Here is an 8,127-nt window from a genome sequence, read left to right as displayed (position 1 = left end):
GACCTCATTACAGATGGTTGTGAGCCACCATGTGGTTGCTGGGAATTGAACTCAGGACCTTTGGAAGAGCAGGCAATGCTCTTAACCTCTGAGCCATCTCTCCAGCCCCCTACACACTCTTTCTTTACCCACGGGGGTGGGGCAGTAGTCAGTAATAGCGAGGGGCAAGGAGGCTTCCAGTCATCTGTCCTGGGCACCATGTTGTTTGATTAACCCAACACACGCTCCGGGCTCTAGGTGACACTAGATATGTCAGTACTGAGCTGATGGCTCTTCCTATGTAGCGTTGACTCTCCCCTTGAAGGCCTGCTTGACCTGCCAGGAGACCAGAGGCCAGACACAGAGCAAGGTGAAGCAGAGAGCCTGTCAGAGATGCAAAGAGTTGATAAAAGGAGAACTGGAGGTGGGGTGGGGGAGGATAGAGAGCAGGGTTTTGGTGGGCTGTAACAAAAGGACCCAGAGGCAGCAAAGGACAGAGTTCTGGATATCTTGGACATGCTGACCCCACAGGCACATGGTCCTTCTTCGCTTACCACGTACCAGGCCTCAGATTGTCTCCACGACTCCTGTTTTCTGTCCTATGAAGGGCTGGGCTTTGTCCCTCTGAGTTTCTGTTGGGGAGTGACTGGGGACTGGGTCTGAAAGCTGGGCTGGCTCTACAATTGACCATGGGTATGGCATGCTCTTGGAGAAATGGCCCCCGCTACCATCCACTCCGAATGTCCGTAACTTTCTACCTGTGGTGGCCGTTCTTTGTTGTCAACTTGACTCAATCTGGAATTAGCTGAAACCCCAATGGCCCAACACACCTGAGAGGGATTTTCTTCTTAATTAAATCATTTGTAATGGGGAGACCCACTTTTTGTCTGTTTGTTTTCAGACAGGGTTTCTCTGTGTAGCAGAGACCAGATTGTGTAGTAGACCAGACTGTCCTTGAACTCACTGAGATCTGCCTGTGTCTGCCTCCCAAGTACTGGGATTAAAGGTGTGCACCACCGCCTGGCAAGAAGACCCACTGCTAATTTGGATTTTTGAAGTGGGTCTACCTTTAATCTAGGCTACACCTTCTTCTGGCAGCCTATATTCATGGAAGAAGGAAACTAGCTCTCTCTTTGCCAGCTTACTTTCCATAGCATGCCCATTCCTTTACTGGTATTAGTCTACTCAGGATTCTGGAGTGTACTTAAAGACCAATGAGACGTCCAGCCTTGTGAATTGAACAGCTACTGGATCCTGGGACTTTCTGTTGGTAGACAGCCGTTGCTGGACTAGCTGGATCACAGCCTGTAAGTTCTGTTCCTCTAAAATAAACCTGATGAAAACATAACCCCTGGCCCCACATAGTGAGCAGACATGGGATTCATCCAGAGAAAACTTAGGGTTGCCCCTGCCAGGCCCTCCCATACAGACTAAACTGCAGAGACTTCCGCACCACCGGAGCTGTTGTTAAATGAGTGAGCTCAAGGTTTAGAACAAACTCTTCCCCCACAACTGTCCTGAGAGGCTGTGATCAGCAAACCAGCACAACAACCAAGACTGCCTCCTCCCACGTAGGCTCCTCCACGCCTGTCCAGTTCCTGTGGCCTTGATGAAGTGAGGCTGTCCTCTGGCAACACAGGGAGGGCTCTGCTGAATCCAGAAATCCTGCTGTCCCTGACAGGTGACGCAATCAAACACCCACCATTATCTCTGATTGCTCAGCAGCCAATCAGATGGTTCGGAGGTTGGCGCACGAATGGGGACCAGCTCTGCCTGACCTCCACTCTATTCTAAGTAAGAGGGTCTAGAAGAGAACCGCCCGACTTGTGTGCTGAACACTTGGAACACTTGATCCCCAGTTGATAGCACTATTTTGGGAGATTCTTCAAACTTTAGTTGGTAGACCTAGTTGGAGAGACAGGTTACTGGGGCTGTGCCTTTGAAACTATAGCTGGTCCCCTCTCCTTTTCTCGTTCTTTGTTTCATGCCTGACTTGAGGCAAACATCCCGCTCCTATACCCACTCTCCCACAAGCACAGTGGTCTGTCCGAGTGTACAAGGCCAAGAGATCAAGGACTGAACCCTGAGAAACCATGTCCCATAGCAAGGCCTTTTTCCTTCAACTTATTCCTTTATTTTGGTTCACAGTGACATAGGAAAACTAATACAGGCCAGGATGCTGTGCCCACCCCTCTATAGGATCCAGGTTCACGGCTTTCTCTGGGAGCATTCCTAAATGGTCCACTCCATGTTCTGTGGACCCTGCCAAGGTGTAGATCTTTGCTTTCAGGACTCCTCTGCATCCTCTGCCGTCTCCACCCTGCAAGTTCCTCCTACTGGCTGCCAAGCGATGCTCAATTCCAGTTACATCTCCAAGTGAGCATCTGTACCGGGCACCTTTGTGAGCCTTGGAGACACATTCTACCCCTGAAAGAGACTTCAGCCTAGAGAACAGTTAAGCAGCAAGTGATAGGCTGTTAGGAGTGGTCCAGGGTGTTGCCCCGTTAGCCCGTGGCATGAGTGATGAAGGGAAGGGAGGTTTTATGATCCAATATTAATTTCTATCAAAAAAAAAAAACCAAAACATGCTTGTTAGTATTTGGTCGCTGTAACAAAACACCTGAGATGGTGAGAGGATGAAAAGTTTGCTCCGGTTCACCGTTTCAGAGGCTTCAGTCCCTGGGGGGTGAGCTCTGTGACTGTGCCAGCTGAGGACATCATGGCTGCTGCATGTGGCACATATACTATATATAATATAAGACACATGCTTACTATTCTGTTACCAATAAGCCACGAGAGGAAAGGACTAGGGTCCTAATAGCACCTCCAAAGGCACACTCCACTACCCCACTCCCAGTAGTCCCCTTCTAAATATTCTAGCATCTCATAGAGCACCAAGCTAAGGACCAAGCCTTCATCACACAGCCACTGAGAAGGCAGTTAAGGCGCAAACTACAGAAGTGTGAGAACTCAAATAGCATAAAATGTTAAGGGGAGAGTTGCCAAGTACCCCCCTGGCCCTCTGAGGAAGCAGCTTCTGCTTCTCCCCACTGTATACTCGACTACAGGGCTGCAGAGCCTGGCCACATGGTAGATGTTCTGTGGCCCTGGAACTTCTGCTCCCTTCTGGAGTCTCCTCACACTGCAGCGGTGAGGCAGGAGAATGTCAAACAGTAGGAGATCAGACAACTAAATCGCAGGGGGTCACAAATAGAACACGCAAGAGAATGACTTCTAGAAACTCGGACCTGGAGATTGAAAGCATTCCTTGGAACAACTTGAAAGGCCATAAAGCTGAGCACAGGAGCACATGCCTAAAGTCCCAGTGCTGAGGCTGAGGCAGGAGGATCCTGAATGAGGCCAGCCTGGACTACATATCAAAAAACAAATAAAAACAAAACAAGGTCATCGAACACTGTCAAAAGTTTATGGTGGAAGATAAATTTAAAATGAAATAAACCCTCACTCTTCCTTGTTTCTTTATGAAACCTATTTTCTTAATTAAAAAGTAACTCAAGCCTCTTATAAAGCAATCGCAGCGCACCAACAGTGAAAAACGTATGTCCTAAGCTACCCTCAAAGCTAGGCGCACGCAGAAGTAATTCTTGTTCACCCTGGAGACTTCTCAGGAAAGTTTGAGGGCACAGCACATGCATACTCGTGTGTGTATGTGTGTGTGTGTATGTGTTTCTTTTGGAGGTGGGGTTGGATATAAGATAAGATGTTTAAAGAGACAAAGAAGGACCAGAACAAGTTTGGAATCCCAGGAGCGATTTGGGGATGGTCCAAGGTTGCACAGATGCTCCCATAATGCTCATCCACCAGGGCTGGGATGTTCACCTCCAACCTATTTCTTCACGATTACTTTGTTTCTTTGCCATTTCTCCGTGAAGTCACAGGAGCTGATCTCAAGTTCACATGGGCAGTCAAAGGGGATCCGTGAAGGAGAAGAGGATCTTATCCTAGTGAGATGGATACAATGGCTCAACTCTTCCAATGAGTTCTTAGGAAAGAGCAGAGCACTACTAAATACTATAAAAATACTGCTGACATGAATGATAGATGCTTATTTTCTTAGTCACTATTCTATTGCTGTGAAGAGACACCATGACCAAGGCAACTTTATAAAAGAAAATATTTAACTGAAGACTTGCTTACATTTTCAGAGGGTTGTTTCATTATCATCATGGTAGAGAGAGTGACAGCAAGCTTCGTGCTGGAACAGTAGCTGAGAGCTACATCCTGATCCACCAAGCAGAGATGGGGGAGGGAAGTTGGCCTGGCATGGGTTTTTGAAACCTCAAAACCCACCCCCAATAACATACTTCCTCCAACAAGGCCACACCAATTTCAATAAGCCCACACCTCTAATCCTTCTCAAATAGTGCCACTCCCTACTCACTAAGCACACACCCATTTATTTTTGTTTTTGTGAGATAATTTCTCCAGGCTGGTCTTGAACTCTTAATACAGCTCCTTAACCTCTGATTCCTGGTTCACAGGTATGACCCTCTGTACCCAATTTTGTGTAGTGCTGGCGACTAAACCCCGGGCTTTATTCATATTAGGTCAGCACTCCACTGAGTACAGCCCTAGCTCTTAAGCACCTCTTTTAATGTTCATTTTTTTTTCTTTAAAGTTAAGATATAGGGACTCCAGGGGGTGTTAAATCCATAGCCAAAGGCTGTTAGACTCTCCCCTGGGGCCTGACTGGTTGGACCTGAAATCAGTCAGATGAGCAGGCCCGCTTTAGAAGCCAGGGAGACAGCTCTCACGAATGCCCAGATGCTCCGAATGCCTCATGGACACCCAAGGAAGCTGCACCGCAGCCCCAGCTGCTCAGTGCCTAAGCAGCTCACCAGTTCAAGAAGGAAGCATTCCAGCCAAAACCTCAAAACAGCTTATTCTAGATTTTTGCTTACCACCAGCCTCAGTGAACTCTAGAAACCATTTTTTCTTGTGGCCTAACAGAAGGACAGCAACTGGTACAAACGCAGTATTTTATTTGCATAACATAACTGCACCCTTTCCTGACTGGCTGAGCAAGCCCTTCAGCTTACTGCTCTCCCCAGCCGGAAGGGATCCTCTTATGCTGCGCCCGGTATTGCAACATGAGATGCCTTGATAGGTTCCTCCAAAGTGTTTCTTTTTGCTTGCCTGGGTTTTGATTGTTGTTGTTAGTAGAATGGGAAGAGTCACTAACAAAGAAGAGACAGGAAGTTTTAAGAGTTCCGCTGAGTGGTGCAGGGCAGAGAGTAGAAGTGGCGGCGGCAGTGGCAAAGGTTACAACAGGTTAAAAGACAAGAAACTCTAAGCCTTGGTGCCTGAAAGTGTCAAGCCATTGGTCCAAATAACCCACTGGTCTTTGAAAGAACTGAATGGCTTAACCCTGCCTGCTGATGCTACTCACTTGTTATGGAAGCCACAGATGACATCGGCCACCAACTGTAGGGTGGCTGGGTCTTATTGCCCAAAGTGATAAGCCTCCAGCTTGGACCCTGGAGCCACAAGGCTCAGGCTTCTAAAGCCTGGAGCAAGGGACTCTCGGGTCTTAGGGTTTGATCTGTACCCCTCTGGGTCTTCTGGGCTTCTCTGTGAGTCTTGGGCACTCAAGGGTCTAAGATGGATCAGCAGGTGTCCCTTCAACATCTCACTGTTTACTTCCAGGTACAAGAAAGGACCACGGCCGGCTAAGTGGCACCACAAAGACCTGCTTTTGTGCCGTGGCCGCAGACATGGTGTGGGACGGTTCCTGTCTCCTCACTGCTTTTGAACTGCGGCCCCAGATACAGTGTGAGCCCCCCCCCCCCCCGCCCCCGTCTCTTCACTGCCTTTGAACTGCTTCTTGAACTTCATCCCCTACTACTAAATCTTTTTAGCACAAAAATAATTTGCAAATATCAGCAACCAGTTAGCTCTTTAATGGAGCTTTAATTTTTAAATGAATATTTATGAGCTGTTAGGAGCCAAGCTGAGTCAGTGGTGGAGCCCCGGAGCCTGGATGTCCCTGAGCCAAGCTGAGTGCTTAGGCCTGGTTATCCCAGCAGAAGCTGCAGGAGGGAAGCAGGAGAGGCCTGGGTCCTGTCACAGCTTCCAGGCCCCAGTTCCCAAGCTCCCCCTACTCCTCATGTCCCATTCACTATGACTCCTGTCCTTCTCCTGGTCTATCCTCCATCCTCTTAGCCATCCCCTGTCATACTGCTGTATCTAGACTTGCTCTATATCCCAGCCCTTGTCAGGATCCCAGCAGGAGCCAGCAGGGGCCCTGGTCCTTATTTGACTGCCACCAAGAAGGCCACTGCTCATGTCCTCTCTGCCTCAAATACCCAGGGCTGAGATATGGGGAGAGAGAGAGTGGTAAAGGGACCTGAAATGTCCCTGCCAGCTGGCTGTCAGTGCTTCCTGGACACAGTGCCCTAGCTAGGTAGGTACCGTCACTCCAGGCTCTGTCCATAGCCCAGAAGCCTGGGTGGCCTCATGAAAGCTCGAGGACCAGAGGATGGTCACAGTGACCTTAGAGTTGTCTAGGGACACCCTTATACAACTGGACCAGGAGTCGATTTTAAGGCACGGGGTGGAGCCTGCCGAGGCCTGGGCCTTTGGGTAGCAAAGCAATGTGGTGGGCTCAGACCTGGGATGAGGGGTGTGGCCTCAGCTGCGGGCCATGGGCACGCATGCTTTGCAGGAGAGCATGAGAGAGGTTAGCAGTGTCTCTGGAGGGGCCCAAGGTGGAAGCCACTAACAGATGAGCAGCTGTGGTCCCATGGTAGGACTGAACCTTGAGTGTGGCACAGCACCCCACCCCCACCTGGCCTATGAGCACCAAGTCCCTGCCCATACTGCCCCTCTGCTATGACAGGCCCATGGGAAGGGGGGCACTCAAAAGTACTTTTAGGTGCCAATCAGCCTTGGAGCCAGCCGCAACAGAAGGCAGGCCAAGGGTGAGAAGAGAACTTGGTTTGCCTCTGTAGATACAGAAGGGTCAGGGTAAAGGTGGGCGGGACCACCACATCTGCCTGCCTGCCCAGGAGGCCTCAAGCAGGGCTGTTCTGGAAGAGGAGGGTGGCTAGACCACAGGGTGGCGATAGGCCTTCGGCTCCCTGCTGACTCATTCAAAGAGGACAGAGGAAGTTTGTGCAGGGGGAGGAGTGCGCGGAGGAGGCAGAGGAAGGGGAGGAGGAAGAGGAGGAGCAAGCAGAGTGGAGGGGAAGAGGTAGGGAGGGGAGGGCGACTGAGTCCTCCACTGCCCCTTCTGAGCAAGGCCATCCAGGTTGCTCCCCAGGGATTCTGGGCAATTAGGGTAGAAAACAGACCAGAGACGGGGAGAGAGAGAGAGAGCAGGCCACTCAGGAGCACAGCTTGGCCTTGGGAGCTCACTGTGGAAGTCCTCGGGGCTACACCTCTTAAAAGACCCACCTGCGCTTGGAACCAGGGGCTAGTGAGACCTTCTCTAGAATTTCTCTAGTGTTTTGTGCAAGGCTTGGAGTAGCTGCAGGGGTCCTCCAAGTGGTATGGGCCTGCTTCCAGGCCTGGAATCCAGCCCCGCTCCTATCCTGAGAGGCGGTGGTCAGAGTGGACCTGAGAGTGGTCCAACATGTGACCCAGACCCCCAAGGGTCAGGGACAGCAAGTGAGACTGCCACAGTGCACAGAGGGACTGTGTCCTACCCATTATTCATGTCACAGTGCAGAGACAGGCTTAGGCCTGAGCTTCTGGGTGCCTTGGGCAGGGACTGGATGGAGCATTAACATGGGCCACTGGGTTCTACCCCTCTGGCAGCTTTCCCTGCAGGAGATAGGAGAGGCGGAGGCTTAGTATAAGCAGCCTTGGTGAGAGCCAGCCCTGCAAGCCTCCCACCTCCTCCCTGCCCTTCCCCACCCCTTCTTCTCCCCTCCTCCCTTCTGAATCAACATTTCCATCTCTTCCCCTGGAAGGCCCAGGCACTGGAGGGTTCGTAGATTCCTGTTCTTACACAAACCTCAGACAAGAAGCGCATTTCCAGATTCTCTCCAAGGCCAGCCCCAGGCCCCACAGCAACTGTCTCCTCGGCCTCCTACACACCAGAGGCCAGAGGCCAGAACCTGGTGAGGCTGCCTCGTTAGCAGCTGGAAAAGCCGGTTTGGGCCTGTGTGAACAGGTGGCCTTAGT

Source organism: Microtus oregoni, unplaced genomic scaffold (assembly GCF_018167655.1).
Source record: "Microtus oregoni isolate MIOR12 unplaced genomic scaffold, Mior012 000016F_ref0000370, whole genome shotgun sequence".
NCBI classification, from domain to species: Eukaryota; Metazoa; Chordata; class Mammalia; order Rodentia; family Cricetidae; genus Microtus; species Microtus oregoni.
The sequence above is the reverse complement of the archived record's forward strand: the minus strand, read 5'-3'. Positions refer to the sequence as shown.